Below are 21,300 nucleotides of genomic sequence, written 5' to 3'. Positions count from 1 at the left end.
TGCAAAATGCACCTGGCGAATTTTGAACACTGATGCCAAGCCAGATCATTGGTCCATCTAGTTCAGTATTGTCCACACTGATTGGCAGCAGCTCTCCAGGATTTCAGACATGAGTCTCTCCCAGCTGAATCTGGGACTTTTGGTATGCATGGCAGATACACTATGGTCCACCATTGCGGATTAGCAATGCCAGCTACTGCATACCTCAATAAATCCCTGGAGAGCACACACAGGCCCTTTACAAACCATTACAGCACCCAGCCCAAAGGCGATATTGTTTTGCAAGAGGAGGGGGAGAATGGCAGTTGTATGGGGGCGGAGGCGATTAAATCCCTTCTCCTGGGGCTTTGGAGAGTTCCCTTTCAAGGGATGCTGTTTTACAAGTAGGTGGGGAATCTCGGCTTGCTCAGAGGCCAGGCACACCCCAGTTTGCCTTTGCCTGCAGGGCAGGATCTGTGCCAAGATGCAAAGCAAGGGCAAGGCCTGAGTGGTTAGATCAGGCTTGTAAACAGACAACTCGCCTGGGGTGATCAGAAGTTGCTTTCAAGTGATCAGAGAGAACATGTTAAAAGAAAACACACACCAAAACCCCAACCTGCAACTCCCCCTGCCTCCTATTGTGTCACAAATTCCCATGTCTTACCGTTGTTTTTTTATATGCACTATCCAAACTAGGAACAAGGGAAACGGTCTGAGAAAAAGTCAAGCTATTGATCCATCTAGCGTATTATGGTCCACAGTGACTAGCAGTGGGGATCGAACCCAGAACCTTCTGAATGCAAAGCAAATGCTCTGTCCCTGAGCTACAGCATCTTCTTCCCCATATTCAAGTGATCTGAAGTGCTGCCACACAGAAGATGGGAGCAAGCTGCTCCAGAGGGGAGGACCCAAACCAACGAATCAGGTTACAAGAAAGGGGATTCCAATTACAGTCATACCTCGGGTTGAAGTAGCTTCGGGATAAGCATTTTCGGGTTGCGCTCCACGGCGACCCAGAAGTAACAGAGCGCGTTACTTCCAGGTTTCACCGCTCGCGCATGCGCTCAAAATGACGTCAAGCGCATGCGCGGAAGCGGCAAATCGCAACCCACAGATGTGGGTAAATATCACTGTACGGTAACTATCAGCAAGAACCTTCTGACAGTAAGAGCTGCTTGACTGTGGAATGGACTCCCTTGAAAGGCGGCGGACTCTCGTTCATTCTGCAGCCAGCTATCCCAACAATTATTTTTTTTAAATAAGAGACCGTGTGCAGGCCTTTTTGAGTATACGGTAACTGAGCCTGCATGTTTCGATTCAGGAAAGAGCAAGAACACTTTGAAAAAAACACTGCGCCAGAAGCTTCATTTTGCAAGAAAACCCAAGATCGACTGGGGAGATGGTAGTCAGAACAGAAGCCTCCTTCCAGGAACAGCGCCCTGAAAATGGGAACGGCTGTTCTGCCAAGGAGCCAGTTTTACACTCCAGCAGATTCTCACAGGCCTCCCTGCCTCAAATCCCCCAGCAATTCTCAAAAGCTTACAGAACCACCCACCGTAGCCCATTGTCCGACCCTCTCCAGACAACACTGCCAGCCATTGTCTCTTGCTCTCTCCAGATACTCCGTGGCCCCCACCCGCCACAGTCTGGGAAACTGGGGTGGGGGAGGAGAGAAAGGAAGAGAAGCCCCCCCCCCCAGCTGCTCCGCAGGAGGCCTGAAATTTGGAGCCAGCCCCAAGCTGGCCAAGGAGGAGCGCCTGGGGCCTTCTCAAACCACACTGGGCTGACAGTACATCTTAGGGGCTGCCAAGTTTTTAAACACGTGGAACCTCAGGCCTCTGAGCATGTGCAGTGTGCCTCCCCCCAAACACTCATTTTTAAAAAAGGAGCGGCAAGGTCACTCTCAGTGCTGGTTTTTTTTATTTAAAAAAAAAATCATCCCTCAAAATAAGAGCATATACAGTGGCACCTTGGTTTTCGAACGTAATCTGTTCCAGAAGACTGTTTGACTTCCGAAATGTTCAAAAACTGAGGTGCAAAGGGCGGTCTGCAAATTTAATTGAGAAAATTGAGAAACACTCAGCGGAAGCCGTCCGACTTCTCAGGAGCATTCAAAAACAGAAGGATTAACTTCTGGGTTTTTGGCGCTTGAAAACCAAAAGGTTCAACTTCTGAAACATTCAAAAACTGAGGCGCTGCTGTATGTGGTTCATCCCACACTATCACCCTGTTGCATTTCATGCTCGCAACAGCCCTGTGAGCGAGGAACCAAGCTCCAACCCGCAACTCAAACCGCTTTGCTACTGTGGTTCTGAGGTAAGCAGAATTGTGGAGATGGACGGGGTCATCTAGCCCAACCCTCTACAATGCATAAATGTTTTTGTATTGGAGGCAATCTTAACACCGTTAGGCCATCTTGCTTGGCACTGTCTGCCTCAGGCCCAAGGACGGGACATGACCCCCCAGGGCTTCTTTATCTGACCCTGTTCCCAAAGCCAGGCCTCTCATAGAATTGTCGGGTTGGAAGGGGGCACCAAGGGTCATCTAGTCCAACCCCCATGTAATGCAGCCTTTGAGTGCTTTGTCTTTGGAGCTGTGACAGGGCCTCTTGCTTGCCGGAGTGGAGAATTGAGAAGCATGTGTTCCGTGTGTGCAGAATCCTCTTGATTTTTGTCGGGTGGGATCCATGGGCACGTTCACATCACTGCCTTAAGAGTGCTGTGAAGCTGTTTTCTTAGTGTGTTTCACAGGGCTCCCCCTCCCCAGCCCAAGCTGTTCAGATCAGCACAGCTTCAGGAGTGTCAGATTCGCTTCTGCTCGTGTCCCCACCAGCAAGCGCTGGGGCGCCTTTACCCCTATATGCAGAGGTGTCCACACCTGAGCTAGAGTTGAACTAGAAATGGCTTAAGGACTCGAACTGGAGGGAAGATGGTTTGAATAACAGTATCTTAAACAGGAGCATTTTACACAGGGTACACAGGCATTTCAGATAACGGTTGTGTGAAGGCGGGATTAAAACCTCAGCACCTCAGCCACTGTGGTGTAGTGGTTAAGAGCGGTAGTGTCCTAATCTGGGGAACCGGGTTCGCGTCTCCGCTCCTCCACATGCAGCTGCTGGGTGACCTTGGGCCAGTCACACTTCTTTGAAGTCTCTCAGCCCCACTCACCTCACAGAGTGTTTGTTGTGGGGGAGGAAGGGAAAGGAGAACGTTAGCCGCTTTGAGACTTCTTAAAGGGAGTGAAAGGCGGAATATCAAATCCAAACTCCTCTTCTTCTTCTTCACTAGGAATGCAATAAATGGAGAATGGACAGGAGCCGGAGTCTACAGTCCTAGTCTACTCTGCAAAGAGGTAAGACTCTCATGGAACAGCAGGCAGGTGAAGCCAGGTGAAGCCAATGGCTATGGGCTACTGCAACGAAATACGGTTCCCCCAAACCCATTTCACAGAAGGCCTGAAGTGTTAAGGCCTGAGTTAAGAGACAGTGGAGAGTTTTAAATAGAGGTCGGGTGCCTGTCTGTCAGGGATTCTTTAGTTGCGACTCCTGCCCTGCAGGGGGTTGGACTAGAGGACCTTTAGGGTGCCCTTCCAACACTGCGGTTCCACGACGAGAAAAACACAGAGCAGGCTGCAATTCTATGCGTACTATACGTAGGAGGAAGCCTCAACACACTCAGCCAGACTTGCTTCCAGAAGCACAATAATATTAAGGAAGTTCTAAGCAAATTCGCCTCGAGCCCCCAAACTCCACCAGGAGGCAGCGTTCAGGGACCCATCAATTCAGAAAGGGGGGGGGGGGAGTTATGAAACAGGATTAAACCGAAAGGTCACAGATTCCTCCTCTTCACACACTCAAGACTGAAGCCAGGCTTTCCATACTGATGTGAATCTCTCTCCCTGGCACCTTCTAATGGCCCCCCAAGTCTTCTAGGAAATAAAACAACTCTCCCCCACCTCACTCCGCCACTTTTGAACACTTGTTGGGCATGTCTGAGACCTGAACTGATTTCTATTTTTAAAAACAGTTATATAAACAGGAGGGTTGTTTTTTGTAAAAAAAGGAAAAGAAAACAGGGAGAGGTTGAGTAGTATCACAACGAAAGTTCTGTGCAATATCTTAAATCACTGGATTCTCTCATTTTCTCAGAGGCAAAAGTAAAGGGCAGAGAAAAATATATAATTTGCCTTTGCACGACAGGGCAGATTCTGCATACATTCACACCGTCCTCTCTATCCTTTCTTCCAACAAGGAAGAGGCATTATCAGCTTGCAAAGACATATTTCAGCCAGGCAAAAACACTCAAAAGAGGTGCAAAGCAGGGTTGGTGAGGTGTGAAGTTTGGGAGGAGTCCTGAGGGTCAGCTACATAGGCCACCTTTGGCCCCCAGGCTGAGGCTCCCCCATTCCTGGAATTAAAACTCTGCTAGAATTTGCCCATAATCCATCAGGGTTTTGCACCACGGATAAATGCACTGAGAGTTAGGTATGATGTGAAGGATCAAAGTGGGACAGGTACAACACCCTTGCAAAGGTAGGCCGGTATTCTTGTCATCCCTTATTAGATGTGTGTGTTGGTGGACTGCACTTAAAAGTGTCTGGGATAGAGAAAAAACCTCTCCGTTTATTCTTTGAGCCTTTTCACTAGTGCTACAAGCAGGCACACTGGGGCCTCATCAACAACCCCTTGAAGTCTGTTCAAACCAATTAAATAAGTACACACTGCTTTGTTCAGACCAAATCTGAATTCAGGTGTTCAAATTAATTTCGCCCAACACCACATTAGGTGACTGGGCCCACAAAGTGTGTCGTCATAAGACACCACCCTTCACCCGAAGATCACAGGGCAATTCTAAAATGAGAACACAAAACACATAATAAAATAAAAACAAGAACAAACCAATAAACCCCTTTCCAACATTTTAAAGGCCATAGAACAGGCATGTCCAAAGTCCGTTTCGTGGACCTAATTTGGCCTGCTGGTCGATTTAATCCAGCCTCCGTGGAACTAAAAAAAGTTCAGCAACTTCAATCCTAAAAAAAGCTCAACCACACCTTGGGGTAAAATTGTGAAAAAGCTCAACAACAACTTTGGTTGGCCCTCACACCTGTTCACGTCATCAAATCTGGCCCTTTTTGAAAAAAGTTTGGGCACCCCTGCCATAGACTGTTCAGCAGCCAAAGGTTATATAGAAACGTTTTTGCCTGGTGCCTAAAGGATATGTAGTGAAGGTGCCAGGGAAGTTTCCCTGGGGAGAGCATTCCACAAATGGGGAGCCACCACCGAAAAGGCCCATTCTCGTGTTGCCACCCTTTGAACATCCTTCAGAAGAGGCACATATGGAAAGAGGTGGTCCTTAGACACTTAAAGTTCTATAAGTCGAAGCCAAGAGGGAGGGAGAAAGCAGCAAATTGCAGGTGTTGTGGACGGAGTCTGGATTATTATTCGATTTGTTGCCCACCCTTCACCATGCAGTCCTTGGAATGGAGAGGATAGAGGGGTGCAACTCAGCTTGCCAAAGAGGGCTTTGCATGGTGTTAGACAGAGTTAAGGACCCCCAGGCTGTCCCCGTATCTTTAACTTCAGCTGATCTGTCGTGGTTTAGACTGATACTCTCAGGTTGCATCCTTTTTTCTTTCTTTTTTTATAACCTCCTCCTCCTCCCACTTCTATCCTGGACCTCAAAATTAGAGGTTATCTTTAACTATGAGAGAACAAGCATGGCTGCCCTGTTCTTCTCCAGACTAGTACTAGAAACCTTTTTTCTATCCAACTAATGCAGATCCTACCACACACAACAGCATCTCTGTGCATGGTTGCAACAAGTCTACCCTCTAACCAAAATTCACTAGGTTAAATGCTGCTTGCTGCCTACTTAAAGGGGTTTCAATAGGCAATTGGACCCTGCGAACCCATTAGAAGGGGACTTAACCCTTTGCCCTCCACTGCAGCCCTGTACCGCCCCCTACGCCTGCAATTTGCATTGCCAAAAAGTGTAGATGCATAATGGTTGGAGAGTGTGCAAGAGGTGGCTAAGAAATGCACATTGGTCAAAGGCCCTCTTCATAGACAAATTCCATGTACGCTGCGGCCCAGCTCAACTTACATTACCCCTGGCATACATTGTCTAAAGCTCATCTCAGTCCTTGGTGCGCATCTGTGTTCAGGGCATGTGATGTGTGTCTGTTTGGTGCCTCTATTAAGGCAGCCCATGGAGGCTTTCCACTGAACAAGTTCCCAGCCCCAGCCTAGAAGGCAAGGGAAACAAAGCTGGGCAAAAGAGAGAGAGAGAGAGAGCTCCCCATCTGATAATCACCTGCAGGCAATTTCCCTTCACCCCAAGCAATCAGGAAAAAAGTGGTGCTGTGGGTTAAACCACAGAGCCTAGGACTTGCCAATCAGAATGTTGGCGGTTCGAATCCCCGCGATGGGGTGAGCTCCCGTTGCTCGGTCCCTCCTCCTGCCAACCTAGCAGTTCGAAAGCACATCAAAGTGCAAGTAGATAAATAGGTACCACTCCGGCAGGAAGGTAAACGGCGTTTCCGTGCGCTGCTCTGGTACGCCAGAAGCGGCTTCGTCATGCTGGCCACATGACCCAGAAGTTGTATGCTGGCTCGCTCAGCCAACAAAGCGAGATGAGCGCCGCAACCCCAGAGTCGGGCACGACTGGACCTAATGGTCAGGGGTCCTTTTACCTTACTAAGTGCCAGGTTTGCCTGCCCTTTTGCAGCAACCATTTGCCAAGCAGAGGGCAATGCGGGGTCATGCAATGGAGGAAAAAGAGCGCCAGAATGCTCAAAGATCAGACTCAATCATCTAGAGAGCGCAGAGAGGCCCCACCGGATTTCAGAGCGGAAGCCACCCTAGAAGAGGCAGGCACCGGGCCAAGTTAGCAATCAGGAAGCAAAGGAGGTTTCAGATAGGGACAATTCCTAGAACCGGCAAGGCTTTGCGGGGAGGGAGAGGGGACTCTCAAGGCTTTTCCTGCAGTTAACCTACAGCAGAGACCACTCTGGAGGCAGATCAAGTGTGCGAACAAGAACAAGGTTTAGGAAAGAAACAGGAAACCCTTTCCCCATCCCATCCATTAAGAAGGGGAAAGGAGGAAAAGGGGGGGGGGTGTCACCTGGGGACAGGTCTGTATGCCAAGCAGGCTGTGCTGCTCTAGCCATTATATTGCTCATAGCTCAGGAGTGCAGAACCTGTGGCTCCCAAATGCTGCTGTACTATAACTCCCATCAGCCCTAGCGAGCATGGCCAATGGGAATTGTAGTTCAGCAACATGTGTAGGGCCAGAGGTTCCTCACGCAACTGGTAAAGATTTTTTATTTAAAAAGCCTACGTGTCTAATTCAGAGGTGGGGAAACTCAGGCCAGGGGTCCATTGCAGCCCCCCAGGCCACTCTGTCTGGCCCTTGGAAGGCCACATTTCACGGCCTGTGCTCCAGCACTTTTGCAAAAGGTGAAAATGTTTTAGCTGCCCAGGCTTAAAATAAAAAATTGCTACCACTTTCTATTGCTGGCTTAACATCACTATACAGTACTTTAAAGGTTTTAGTACTTTTTTCTGAGGGGACACAGGGGTACGCATACCCCTGATGACAGCCTTTTGTCCATTTACTGTATTTATTTTTCCCAGTTTGAACTACAAAGTGGTGATTTTCTTCAGCCAAAATGAGAGTACCTCTAAACATTTTTTTTAGAGAAAAAAAGCACTGGTTTTAGTTTATTCCTGTTCTTTGTTAATGAGATGATGGTGCTAGAGAAATGCTGTAGATATCTGGACCACTTGAGTGACCAGCCAGGCTATGCAAGGTAGACAAGAATTTGCATGCATAGCTGTCAACTTTTCCCTTTTCTTGTGAGGAATCCTATTCGGAATAAGGGAATTTCCCTTAAAAAAGGAAAATGTTGACAGCTATGTTGCATGTGCCAGTACTTTTAGGGACTCATCCACAAACCTGCTATAAAGCTACTGTTTGCTTCTGCAGGCAGCCTGCAAGCCATGAAGGCAGCTGCCCCATGGAGGCTGGTCCACAAGGGCAAACTGTGTGCTGACCCACCAACAGGTCTGCCCTCTTTCTTACAAACAATCAAGAGCTGCCTCTGTCTGTCATTGACTCTGGCTTCTCCTGTCCTTGGTCTCCCTCCTGCCTTCCACCCCTCTGTAGATGCCAGCCCACGATCTCCATACACACTGCCCAGGCTTGTGCCCGGAGAGGACACTTTGGTGCTGCCAAGGCAGCAGAAACAATGGAGGAGGCAGCCGTTACAAGTTACCAGTCTCTGCAGCCACAGCAGGCGCCGCGATTCTCCAGCGGTTTGACTTCACCCCTAGAGGCACACTCCATTGTCTCTTGAGACAGATGGATACCAACAACAGTGAGCCAAGGGGAAGAGTTTTGCTCTAGAGCAGAGGGCGGGTGATCTTGATTCTAGGGGCCAAATGCAGCCCCCCAGGTATCTCTCTCTCTCTCTGACCCTTGGGACTTTCTCCAACTACCCCCCTCTTTACCCCCCCCCCCCACTCTACTGCCAGGCCACACTGTCCTGCACTGGCTCATTTGGTACACACCTCTCATTTTCTGAAATACAGGGGGTTACCTGTATGCTGGTAAGAGTTAAAGAGCCAGTCTAGTGCTTAGAGCGCCAGACAAGGACCAGGCAGGTCTAGGTTTCAAATCCCCACACAACCCTGAAACTCACTGGGTGACTTTGTGCCCCTCACTGTCTCTCAGCCTAAGCTGCCTCGCAGGGTTGTTGTGAGGGGAGAACGGTGTGCTGGACCGACTTGAGCTCCTTGGAGGAAACATGGAATATAAGTAGAATAAAGCAAGCTATCAGAACCCCCTGCCAGGTTCATGTTCAAATGCATGGATTTAGATGTTAAAAAGTCTAATCCAGGGTAAGTCAGCCAAGAAGAGTCTATTACGAGAGAGAGAGAGAAAACCTCCTCCCCAAATCCTTTGGGGCATCTGGATGAAGCACAAAGGCTGCAGCTGCTGACATTTTATTGGGCAGTTACACTTATGTAGATCCACCATTCAGTCTCAATTGCGGCTGCCTATAAAACTCTCCCAGCCTCCGATCTCTGCCTGTCATTATGGCTCGTAAATAGGTTGCTGCAAGGCCTTCCTTCCTTTTCAAATAGATGTTCCAAGCCAGTAAAGCTACAGTTTGGTTCAAGCCTGCTGCATTTCAGAGGCACAGTCCAAGATATATATTTCAGAGGCACAGTCCAATATATATATTGGCCCCAGAAGCAGCTGAGGAAGGAAAGGTTTGTCCCTGCTCTGGCTCCAGATGGGGTGTCCTGCAGCAGCCACAAGCTGCTCCCCTGCAACCGCAGTATAATATTGCAACCCCAGCTTTCCATGCCCTGATACGGTGACGCATGAGCGAGGCAGGGATGGATGCATCATGCAGGCAGTGCCTCTTATAGGTGAAAGAGCCCACTGAAAACACCCTGGCAAACCACCTCTCCATTTCAGGTTTTGAAGCTAACAGCCAGTCTGCGCCCCAGCTGTTTATTCCATTCATCCATTTGAATAATAAGGACGGGGTCTTTCTCAGCCCACTCCCAAGACTCCGGGACTTGAACCTGGAACCTTCTGAGCACCAAGCACAGGCTAGCAACACCAAGCTACGGGCCTTCAGCCTTGCTTGGAATTTGCTGACCACACTAAGCCGTCCTTTACCCGTCAGCCCGACAGACACCAAGCAAGCCTGGACATGCTAAATCTGGATGATGCCAGGGGCCTCCTAGTCTCAGATTGTTGCTTATTATCTGGCAGCGCCAGCTCTGAAGGGAAAGGAGCTGGGTTTTGTGGGAGGATGTGCCAGGTAAGGGAGATTGTGGCAACAGGGAAATGAGTGCAGGAGTCTTTTAAGGCTCCGATTGAGACTCAGAACTGTGGCAGGATTCTTTGTGGTGGCACTAGTCCAGGTTTTTAACCAATGAACTGGCAAGGGGTTAAAAAAAAACCACCTTTGGTTAATATATAGCCACCCTAAGAGCTTCAAGTTACACTGAAAAGCAGCTTATTTTTAAGGTAAACACAGGCCTGTGAACAGCAAGGTGGAGATTTGCTGTTGTGCTCTGGTCAGGTCCAGCTTACAGATCCATCTATTAGGCAACTGTTGACTTCTGAGTGTGCCTGTACCCAAAAGGTGTGAACCCTTTGACAAGGCATTTGCCAGCCTCTGCTTTCTCAGCTGTGAAATGGGTGAAAAACCGGGGCCAGTTTAATTGACAGAGCAGAGACACCGCAAAGGAACTCTAACTAAGGCAGGTGATGCCGACCAATCCTGTCATGATGTGCTTTCAAAACAAACGTCCCAGCAGCACTTTAACACTGAATAACAGGCTTCTGAAAGAAAAAGAGGATTTGACGGAAGTCTTATCATAACTTTTCCTTTTCAACATGGATACTTCCCAGCCAGGACAGTTAAACATCTGATGGGAGAGACTTTCTCTGAATTAAAATATCTTATAAAACCAGAAGAAGCTTGGCTTTGGCGTGCGTTTAGAGTAGAGAGTGGAAAAAGTTATTTTACCCATCCTCTGGGTTACGCAGGAGGAAGGATTCAGCGTCGGAACATCTGCCTTTGCTTGCAGAAGGCCTTGGGTTCAATCCTTGGCATCTCCAATTTGGGTTGGGAAAGACTTCCTGTAGAGCTGAAGAGACGCTGCCAGTCCGTGTGGGCAATGTCAGTCCTTGGCCTGACTCAGTGCCAGGCAGATCCCCATGTTCCTAAAGCCAGCACAATTTATCACACCAAGGCAGCAGACAGGCTTCTGAGAAGGACGGCCTTAATTTTAATCTGCACACTAGCATTCCTTTTCCATCCACAAATGTCTCCTGGCACACTGTCTCGCGTTCCCGACTCTGCCAGTTTGGGTTTTTCTCGCCGAGGTAGGAAGAGAGCTTCTTCTTCCAGCCTCGCCCACGCCTCATTATGTACTCAAAGGCTCTCAAACATTCTGCAAGGTCCACTGACACAAAACCCATTTCACGGGCCCTTAAAAGGATGTAGAGGCCATGGTTGCCCCTGGTTACGCCACCTGAGAGGCTAAGGCAGGGGTGGGGAGCCTCAGGCCTGAGGGCCATATGTGGCCCTCCATGCTTCTCCATCTGGCCCCTGAGGCTCTCCCCAGCTCACATGTCATTTCCCCAGTGCAGACCCCTCCCTGCCCCACCTTCGTACATTCCTCAAAGGTTTGGGCCTGGTTGGAAATCTGTCCCTGAACTCTGACAATGCCAGAGGAAAAAGAGACAAACGTGTGTGAAAGGCTCAGAACAGGCCTACTGAGGAAATGTAAAATCTGCATTCAGCATCCCACCCGCTTTGGCCTCTGGCCCTGCTCACGACTGTCATGTGGCCCTCGGAAGCAGTGTCAGAAATTAGCATTTTGCTACTGGTACAGGTCTAATCTGCGACCATGTAGAGATCTCGGGATACCAGGCTGGTGACCGACGTCTCCATCTCCACTTTTGTGATTTTATTTCTTTAACATATAAAGCAGTATTGAAATGAAACGAAGAATTAAAATAATAGCAAATCTCACTGGAACAAAATAAATGGCGCCTAGGCATTCTAAGGAATGCAGGGTGGAGAAAACCCATGGGGAATCGTCAGGCACATTGGAGAATCACAGAGCCAGGGTGGTGTAGTGGTTAGAGCGCCAGGCTAGGACCTGGGAGACCAGGGTTCGAATTCCCAAGCTGCCATGAAACTCACTGGGTGACCTTGGACCAATTTCACTGAGGAAGGGGAAGAATGATGCATGCCACCTTGAGGTCCTTGTAGAAAAAGGCAGGGTGTAAATGCATTAATTATTATTTTTACACCCCAGCCACTCTGGGCAGCTTCCAGCACATATAAGAATGATAAATAAAATTCTGCAATTATTAAGGTGCAGGATTGTGCTTCATTCCTCCACTGCCGCTTAACAGCGCAAGCTTCCCAAAGGATGAAGAGAGGAGATAGCTTTGGGAGTCAGGGGTATTTGAACATTTTTTTAGCCTGTGTTTCCTCCTCTTTCTTTTCCCCCTTCATGAACCTGGCCTAGCCCCAGATGCCGGAGGAGTAAGAAGATCTCTTTTCGCCCGCATTCCAAGTAACAGCTACTTTTCCCTTTTATGTGCAAGAGGCAGAGAAGTGGCAGTTCTCAAAAGCGTGATTAAGCACCGCAGCCAACACCCCGGCTCACCCCATCTCTTGCCTCCTCTTCCAGTACAGCTTTTTTCTGAAGCCACAGTAGCCCTTGCCAAAAAAAGGCACATTTTTTCTCTCTGCAAAAGCAGGGAGGGCAGTGGAAGATGGCCAAAGGCCGGAGCTGCAGCTTATGGGGTCCCGGGTGTGTGTGTGAAAAAAACCAAACACTTTCCTCATATTTATACAAACTTTTCCTTGCACTCTTGGTCCCATAAGGCCTAATTTGGGTGGAAGAGGCCACAGACAGGCTCAGCCAGACTCATACAGGCCTGTTCCGCCAGCATCTTCGTGCCACCCCCCCCCCAACGACCCCTGCCAGGCCTCAGGCAACCAGCCAGGTGTCTATGGGAAGTTCACAAGCAGGGCAGCAAGAAAGCAGTGGCCTTCCCCTGCAGCTGCTCCCTGGCATACAGGGGTAGACTGCTCCTGAATACAGAGGCTCAGCTGCCGACAGGTCTAATCAGGGGCATCTTAACCTGCCTCCACCCCCCAGATGTTGAACTCCAATTCTAGTCGTCATGGACAGCAGTCAGGGTTGCAGTGTCAGAAATTCAGATAGGTAAGCTAATTGCTAAATGGGTTGCTGGGAGCTGTAGCAGAGGAACATCTATCCAGAGAGGACACAGATTAGCTACTGATGAGATCAGCTACCAAGAATGCTCCTTAGTTTGATCCATCATGCAAATCCAGCCTTGCGATCCCCTTGATCGGGGATCTGCCACACAGGGAAGACTTCCACTGGTGCTGTAGATTTCAAGCTTTCGGTTTTTTTACAAACAGTCCTTAACCCTCCTAGAAAGGAAGTCATGGGGTAAAATGTTCAGGTACTTTCCAAGCGGTTTCTGAAATGAGAGAGAGTGGTACAAGTACCGTATTTTTCGCTCTATAGGACGCAGCTTGTTTTAGAGGGGAGAACAAGAAAAAATATATTCTCCCCCTCTCTGCTCAGCGCCCCTTCAGCAAAGCGGCAGGAGAAACGGAGCCCCTTCCATTTCTCCTCCCGTTTGGCTGAGGGGGGCGCTGCGCAGCTCTCCCTCTCTGCTGAAGGCAGGAGAGTCTTGCTCTCCCGGCTTCAGCAAAAGGAACCCGAAGCCTGCGGAGCGCAGTGGGAACTCGTGCTGCACTCCGAAGGCTTCAGGCGGCTATCCCTGAAGCCTAGAGAGTGAGAGGGGCTGGTGCGCACCGACCCCTCTCGCTCTCCAGGCTTCAGCGAAAGCAACGCGAAGCCTCCAGAGCGTGGAGGGAGCGCTCCCTCTGTGCTTCGGAGGCTTCATGTTGCTTTCCCTGAAACCAAGCATTCGCTCCATAAGACGCACACACATTTCCCCTTAATTTTTGGAGGGGAAAAAGTGTGTCCTATAGAGCAAAAAATACGGTATCTTGTATATGTTTTTCCTGGTAACGAGGATGCTGGCTGTTGTGTGTGCATGTCTGTAAAATCAATACTGTGAGATCTCCACAGTCAGGACCAGAAGGACACAGCTGGCACCCTATGGTAAAAGCACAAGGCTGTCGGAATCAGCTCCCTCTTTTAATCTGCGCTATTTCATGCTCCCCCTCCCCGCCACCATCGCCAACTATTTTGTGACAGACGCCTCTTAGCAGTAACTCAAAATTCAAACCCCATAGCAGCACAGCCATCTGCAGGTCTGTCTTGAGTCGTTGCAAGCCCCCCAAGTTCAGTATGCACAAAATCGTCCGGAGCATGTGCTGGGTAGATGTGCAAGCATGTTCTTCACACTAGAGATCCAGGGTGCTTCCAGACTGTCTCTATTTTCAGGCGGGGTTCAAATCACACACCAGCAAATTCAGGTTGTGCAAGTAATTGATTTGGCACAACAAAACTGCTTAACCCAACTTTTAAAAACAACAGACTTTTTTTCAATAAAGGAGACAGGGAAACGCACTGGAAAATGGGACACGAACGAGCAAATTGACACAACGTCAAAGCTCACCGAGAACAAACCATAGTGAATGCTTAATATATAGCCAATATTTACTAACCTCCCCACAAAATTTGCACAAACAAATCAGAAGGAATGCTCAGCAAACAGGCCCCCTGGAAGCAACCCAATTCTTTGCACATGCTCAGGAGCACTGCCTGGGTTTAGAAAAGTTTACTTTGCCCATACTTCGCACACACATGTGCCTAGGAGGCAAGGAATTTGTTCCACTTGCCAACACCTTGAGTAAGGGCTCTGCAGAGGTCATTTCCACCTGCTTGGTCGCTGTTAGAATCTAAAAGGCACCAGATTAAAACCCCACCTTGGCAACAATAACAGAGTGTGGACTGGGGTGGGGGGTGGAATTGAGATTCTCTAGGACCTACACACCCTCCAAGGCAGCAAAGTCAGTTAAACGTTTATTTAAGAACAGAAAGCCAGGATTTGTGTCTGAGCCACACCTTTTTCCAAAACAAACCAAACCAAACCGCTGATCCTGGAAAGAGGACAGATAACACACGCAGAGCTTGCGGCTCCTGGCTTCCTCTGCTGCAGCCAACTTTAATTATTTTAATCAAGCTCTAGTCATATTTTAATTTAGTAGAATTAAAAAAAAAAAATGCTGACCTGCTAGTGACATGGGAAAGGGAGCTTCCCCATTTGCATTGAAGGTAATAAGGAGAGGTGCCTAATAAACATGGGATTCCTGAATTCAGGCCTCTGCCATTTCACAACAAGGCCTCACAAGGCCTGCTCTCAGCCACCCCTCCCGTCTCCATTTCTGGAGGTGGACTCAGCCGCTCCACCAATTCCAGGAAGTAGCAATCAAGTTAGCTAATTCCCTTCCTCACTCTCCAGAAGCGATAAGCAGAGGCTCAGGTTGTACATTCCAAGGCAGAGGCAAGGAAACCTCAAGCCTCCAATTTTCGTGCCCCTGGAATGCAGGCAAAGTAAAGCTCACACCTGTTGCCCACCCACCACATCCATGTCCGCCCCCCCTCCCCACATTTGCTGGCTATGGTATACCAGGCAGTATGGCGGTAGTATTAAATGCTTCACTGCCCCATCATTGAGCAGGTGATGGTGTTAGGGAGAAGTAGTCTCTGTACAGACAAGCCCATGCACATATCACTGCAACCAAGAAACGGCACAAAAGGGGGCAAAAACGGCCTTAAGAATAGCATGAAATGGCAAAAATTGTACCTCGCAATCCCAGAAGCCTTTGCACCAACCTTTGAGTCCTGTGGAGAGTTGGGAGTTTGAGGAAGGGGGCTTGGAGGGAGCGACCATGTTGGGGTTTGGTGGATTTTTTGTTTTTAAATGGTTTTTTGAGGGTTTCCAGAGGTTAAGAGGGTGTTTGCAGGCTTTTCCAATGGTGTTCCCAATATATGCAATTACATTTAAAACATGCAGCTCCTCAGAAATCAGCCCCCATGTAAACGGGGAGTTGCCTGCTATGTAGAAATCTAACACCAGAGATAAAGTTCGGCCTCACAGCCTCTCCACCACACAGGAAGTGCTGCCACCATCTGTGAAGGCTGCAATGCAACTGCAGGTGGTACAGCCCAGGCTGAGATTTACCGCTTGATTTATGCCGTCAACAACAGCAGCAACTTACCCTGTCAAGGGCTGTGCTTATTTAGGCTGTGTTCAACACCTCCCCCCCAAACACACACCTCAACCAGGCAACTGCTAACCACAGCAACATAGGCCAATGTGCAAGACACAGACATACGCACCCATGTTAAAAGGCGAGTTAATAAATCACACACGTACCCAGCTGTGTCAATCATCCGTTTCTATCCTCATGGTCACCTGTATGGATCACTGGACAGCTGGGTCTGAGTGCCACCTGCCATTTCAAGATTCCCCACAATGCCCTGGGAATAGCACTACTACCTAGCAGGGCATTGTGGGTATCCAAGCTCATTGCCAACCACCTAGACCCTTGACAGGGAAGCCCACCTAGGGAATAGCCCTCTGCCCACCCGAGACGCTCTGCCAAAGGCCTCTTCAGACCCAAAGCCAGCCTTGATCTGCATGACTACAAGTGATTTTAGATGAAGCTCAGGCTCCAGAACCTGAAGGAAAGCCGCAACCCAGCCTTGAAGCAAGAAGCATTATCAGGCACATTCCAGCCAGCAAAAATATTCAGGGCCTTGTGAGGGGCATGGCCTGGGGAGAATGCCAAGGGCTGGATAGAGAGGCTTTGAGGGCCACCATTGGCCCCTTGGCCCAAGGCTCCCCACCCCTGGTTTATGACTTCCTGGGCCCAAGGCTCCCATTGCAGAATTGACCCAAGTCTAACAAAGGAAGCTGTGTGTGTACTGGAGGAGAGAAGGCAGGCAAGAAATAGGGCGGTTTCCTTTTGCTTAAAATTAAAACGGGTCCTATCCCTTATTATCAGGGTGTTCCACACCCATTTCAAACAATGCAGCATCAATTACCAGCTCCATATGTGTGCCAATTGCTTGCATAGCTTTGGGAGACAATGGGGCTGTGGCTGAAAGGAGGCAGCTTTCAGGTCATGGAGGTTTATGGTATAACTTAGCCCAGAGCTTATTTTGGGGTGCAGGGGTGTGCCAACTCCAGTTCCTTATTCAGGCTGCACAAAACAAGGAGCCCACTTCAGCCTCAATGTCAGCATATCAAAGACTACAAAAGCCAGGGCGCCTAGAACATTCAATATGCATCTGGAGTTTTATAACTCTCTTGCAGCACCCAAAGCAATTCTGACCTGTCTTATCAGGTTGTCAGCAGTATCCACATTACAGACACAAAACCAGGTTTGCTTCCCAGGTGAGACACAGAGCTGAAAACATACTAGGGGAGTTCTACACGGGTCTGCTGCATCCACACATTACTTTTGCCTTTCAACATCTGAAAGTGTGCCAAGGGCCTTGCAAGTTTTTAAGGCAGAGGCAAGCCCTGAACACTTTTTGAAATGTTGTTAATCAGATCAAGGTTCCACCTAACTCACTGCTGGCTACACAGCAGTCACTCTCCAGGGCCACAGGGTTAAACGACTTCTCCCTTATTATCTGCTGCTGATCTGTGAAAAGGACATGTCAGAATTCAAAACTGGGGTCATCCGTATGCAAAACAGGAGAGCCACTTTGGGGCTAAACCCCCATCCTGCTTACCCTGTATTTGGGAGGGTCACAGAGTTGGGAGGGACCCCTAGGGTCATCTAGTCCAACCCCCTGCAATGCAGGAATCTCACCTAAAGCATCCATGACAGTAGCCAACATGTAACCGTTACTGGACTCTGTGGTTCCTCTTAGCCCTGACCATTGGTCCTGCTAGCTGGAGCTGATGAGAGTTGGAATTAAACAACTTCCAGAGGGGCACAGCCTCCCCATGATATGAGAAGCTCATGAGTTAGGGCCTATGCCAGTATCTAGAAATCCAGGATACACTGGGCCTTGCTATGGAGGCTCTATCATGGGTCAAAACCCATGAAAACAATATTCATGGACAAGGCTGGGCTTAAATCGTACGAAAGATACTTCACTCTCCTGTATAAAACTGAAACCCTTACAAGTGCCTTGTGACCTAGGCAAATATCATCTCAGTATGTGGACATGAGGCACACCTAAAACCACCTAGTGAGCATGAGACAAAGAGAGAGAGAGTTTTGAAAAGGCAAGGTCCCCTGATCTCAAGCTCATCCTCAGCCACAGTGCTATACTGAGCCCGGCTTTGGCTGGGGAGGGTGGGATATAAATAAAATATTATTATTATTATTATTATTATTATTATTATTATTATTATACCAATGCCATAACTGAGCAGCCACCGCCGCCGCTCCCTCCTGTGGCAAGGAGTTCCACAAGGTAACAACGGAACCCACACATGCCTTTCTGCCCACCTTGTTATCTCCTACTAGAGAAGTAACTAGACTTCTTCCGTTTTGTGACCACAGCCCTGGGGCGGCTGAAATCCTTCCCTAAGGAGTCATCATCAGGGCAACTCAGTCCCTTTCTTGCGTAGACTGGAAGCGGGCTCCGAAGAAAACTTCACTGCCGCCCCCCCCCCCCCAGTTTCGTCATCCCTACATTCCGACCTCCGTCAGAGATCAGTCGAGGACGTGCCTCAGTTGAAAGAAGGAAGCAAAAGACAGTCTGCAAGGAGACATTGCCAAATTGTCTCATTTCCAGGAGAGGGTCTGCTCAGTGATGCGGTTCAAATTCCTCTCTCTCCCCCCTCCTCCCTTCCCCCCCTGCATAAATAGAGACAATTACTCATTCAGACCTCATTACTCAAAAGCAGTTGCACAGAGTTAGGAAACCACATCCCCCCTCCGCCTGCTCTATCCCATTGATAACAGATTTTGGCGCGGGTGAGGCAGGCCCCACTGAAAAACCCAGTAGAGATTCCAGTCCAGAGCATACCCAAAATTGGAAGGGAGATGTAGGAAATTGGGCTGGCGGGGGGGGGGGGGGGAGTTGCAAAGAAGCGCCAAAGAGGGGTGAAAGTACGCTCAGGAGAAACTTTATCCAACCAGTTAAAAACTCCAAAATAAAATTGTACACGGCAGTCCTACATACAGTCAGTAGCAAGCCCTGTTGCTTTCAGTGGGGCTGGCTCCCAAGTTTGGGCACCGATCCCAGCCATGCCTACTCACAAGTTAAGTCCCACTGAATTCAAATGGGCTTGCTCCCAGGCAAGAAGAGTTAAGGCTGCAGTTTAAGTGTGCCTAGGATTTAAGTGTAGCTTAGTCTGGATGAACGCGCTTGTCCTAAACATATTTCCTTTGGATTAAATTTTGTCAAGTGTACACACACACGCACACACAAACACGTGTGTAGGAGTAAGCGAAAGATGCGTACAGCTGCAATAGCTCAGTCAGTAGAGCATGAGGCTCTCAATCTCAGGGTTCTGGGTTCGAGTACTGCTTTGGGCAAAATATTTGCATTGCAGGGGGGCTGGACTAGATGACCCCTGGGGTTCCTTCCAACTCTACAATTCTATGACATCACTTTCAAGCAAGTAGACTAAGGGTCACAGCCATCTAGTTTCTGGTGTTATGGCAGTGAATACCTATAATCCGGTTGATGAATCAAAGGAGCGTAGCGGAGGTGACATCATCCCGCAACGCACATGTTCGCACAGGCCGGCGTTTAGATGCGGGGCAAGGCAAATCAAAGGGCCTTGAAAGATGCCTTAGATGCTTGCACCTAGCCCAGTATTGTCTACACTGACTGGCAGCAGCTCTCTAGTACTAGAGACAGGAGTCACTCCTATGGGGGAAACAGAACCTTCTGAAAGCAAAGCAAATAATCCGCCACTGAGCTTTGGCCGTTCCCCAAACAGAACAGGGCGACTGGGCGGGGAGGGGGGGAAATACATCGTTTACACAGGATCCCCTTAAACCGGGGCGCCGTTTACCCTAAAACTTCGGAAAACCCACCCGGACTCTCTACTTTCAGACCAGACCTCCCCTGTAGCAGAAAGGGTGGCGATCGATTTGAAAAGACCACACATAATTAGGGAAAATAGCTCGACATCAACCCTCTTTCTCCCCACACAAAAAGGGGGCTCCAAGTCCCTCTTTTCCACCCCTGTCCCGTCCCACTCCTTGAACCGGGGTGGGAAACATTTGGGTTTCGCGGCTTATGAACCACAATTATCTGCACGACATAGCATATATCCCCCTCCAGTCCTCGGGCTCTGCCCTCTGAAATCAGGACCGAGGCCTCTCTTGGAAACTCAGGCACGGAACAGACCACGCTGAGAGAGAGAAAAGAGTTCACCAGCACATGTGCAGAGCGCGGCGGCTTGGACCACAGCTCCCCGACGGAGCGAGCGCAGCTCATTAAGGCTGAGCCCGGGCCCCTCTCTGCTGCAGCGTCTCCTTACCTTCCCACCGGGGTGTCGCAGGCGCTGTTGCGAGCGAGACACCGGGTCGATCAAGCCGCGTCTTGCGTTGCGCCTCCACGCCCAAAGCTGGGACTTTTAAGGCTGATGTCAGCGCTAATGAGGGGCGGGGAGGCGGTGCCACCCCCGGCGGAGGGAAAGCGGAGGGGGGAAGACGGGGAGAGGTCTTAAAGGCGCAGGGCGGCCATTGGGAGCCGGGCAAAGGGTTTACTCGGGAGCAAGCCCCGAGGGGGATCCACTGGCGCCCTAAGGACCCCCGCTTTGGGGAGGGAAGCGCTACTTGATTTCAGTTTGGGAGGACTTGCTTGCAAGTAATTCGCTCGCGGTGGGACAGTCCCGGGGAGGCTGCCGGTTTATTCGCGAGTAAGTGGTGTTCTGCTTGCAACGTGCTCCGCTCCCCGTTGCAAGCCCGTCTTAAGTCCGGAGTGAAAATAACAACCAGAAGTCCAAACGGGGCTTATTCCTGAGTAAACGTGCACCACGCACGGAATCACACACTCAATACATACCCCGTGGACTTCCTGAGATCTGCACCTCGCACACGCGTGCTTGCTCGCGCGTAGGCTGCGGTGAATGCGGGTGGGGTTTTGCAGCGGCAGGGCTCGATCCTAGACAAGTTCTCGGGTGCGTTCAATGGAGCTGCTTCCGATCCAAGGAAAATTTGCAGAGGCAGCCAGCCCGGTCTCTGGACGGCTGCGATCCCATGCACGCTTACTCCTGAGCAAACGCCATGAAGCGGGACCTTTTCCCGGCTGCGCAAGTTCAGGCTACTGGAACTTAACCAGAATCAGTTCCATGAGGACTAGCTCCTATATATAGTTTAATTTCAGTGGCGCACTTAGCGAACCCTACTGCGCTCAGTCGGTACTTACTTTTGGGTGAAAGCTACTAGGGCCCCGAATTAGATAACGAGGCTAGATTGGGTTTTTTATCTGTCTTATAAAGTGGGGTGCCCCCCAGGCCTCCCCAGCTGGCCCTGGGAACTCCCCCCTGACCGCGTCCCTCACTGGCCCTTGTTTCACACCTTGTGCAATAGCCTATCTGGGAATGGATCCTTGAACTCTTAATACTGCTTGGCTGGATGAAGGAGAGAGAGAAAACTGTGTGTGTGTAGTTGCTGCTATGGGCAGGGACATGCTTGTCCCCCCATCCCTTCCTGGCACTTGCAGAATTTGGCATCCTGAAATGCACACGCTAGCTCATTTAAACAAAACATCACGTTGCTAGTCCTCAAGGCTGCACAGACAGGCACCCCCCCCTTTGCAAGTCTCCAAAGAGATGG

The 21,300-nt window shown here is 49.6% G+C and overlaps 1 protein-coding gene across 3 annotated transcripts in view; it reads right to left on the bottom strand.

Moving 5' to 3' along the window:
• Positions 1 to 20,147, bottom strand: part of TAGLN2 (transgelin 2) — a 28,844-nt gene extending 8,697 nt beyond the window's left edge. The window contains exon 1 of one of the 3 annotated variants that reach the window (XM_083418829.1): positions 20,001 to 20,147. The gene's annotated coding sequence lies outside the window, so the exon portion shown is untranslated. Of the gene's footprint in view, positions 1 to 14,765; positions 14,938 to 15,914; positions 16,025 to 20,000 lie in introns of those variants that run through there. The other 2 variants (XM_083418830.1, XM_083418831.1) reach the window with 2 other exon arrangements.
• Positions 20,148 to 21,300: the final 1,153 nt, after the last annotated feature.

This window comes from Podarcis tiliguerta (genome assembly GCF_965153285.1).
Source record: "Podarcis tiliguerta genome assembly, chromosome: 16".
In the NCBI taxonomy this organism is placed as follows: domain Eukaryota; kingdom Metazoa; phylum Chordata; class Lepidosauria; order Squamata; family Lacertidae; genus Podarcis; species Podarcis tiliguerta.
This window is presented reverse-complemented; position numbering and strand designations above follow the sequence as displayed.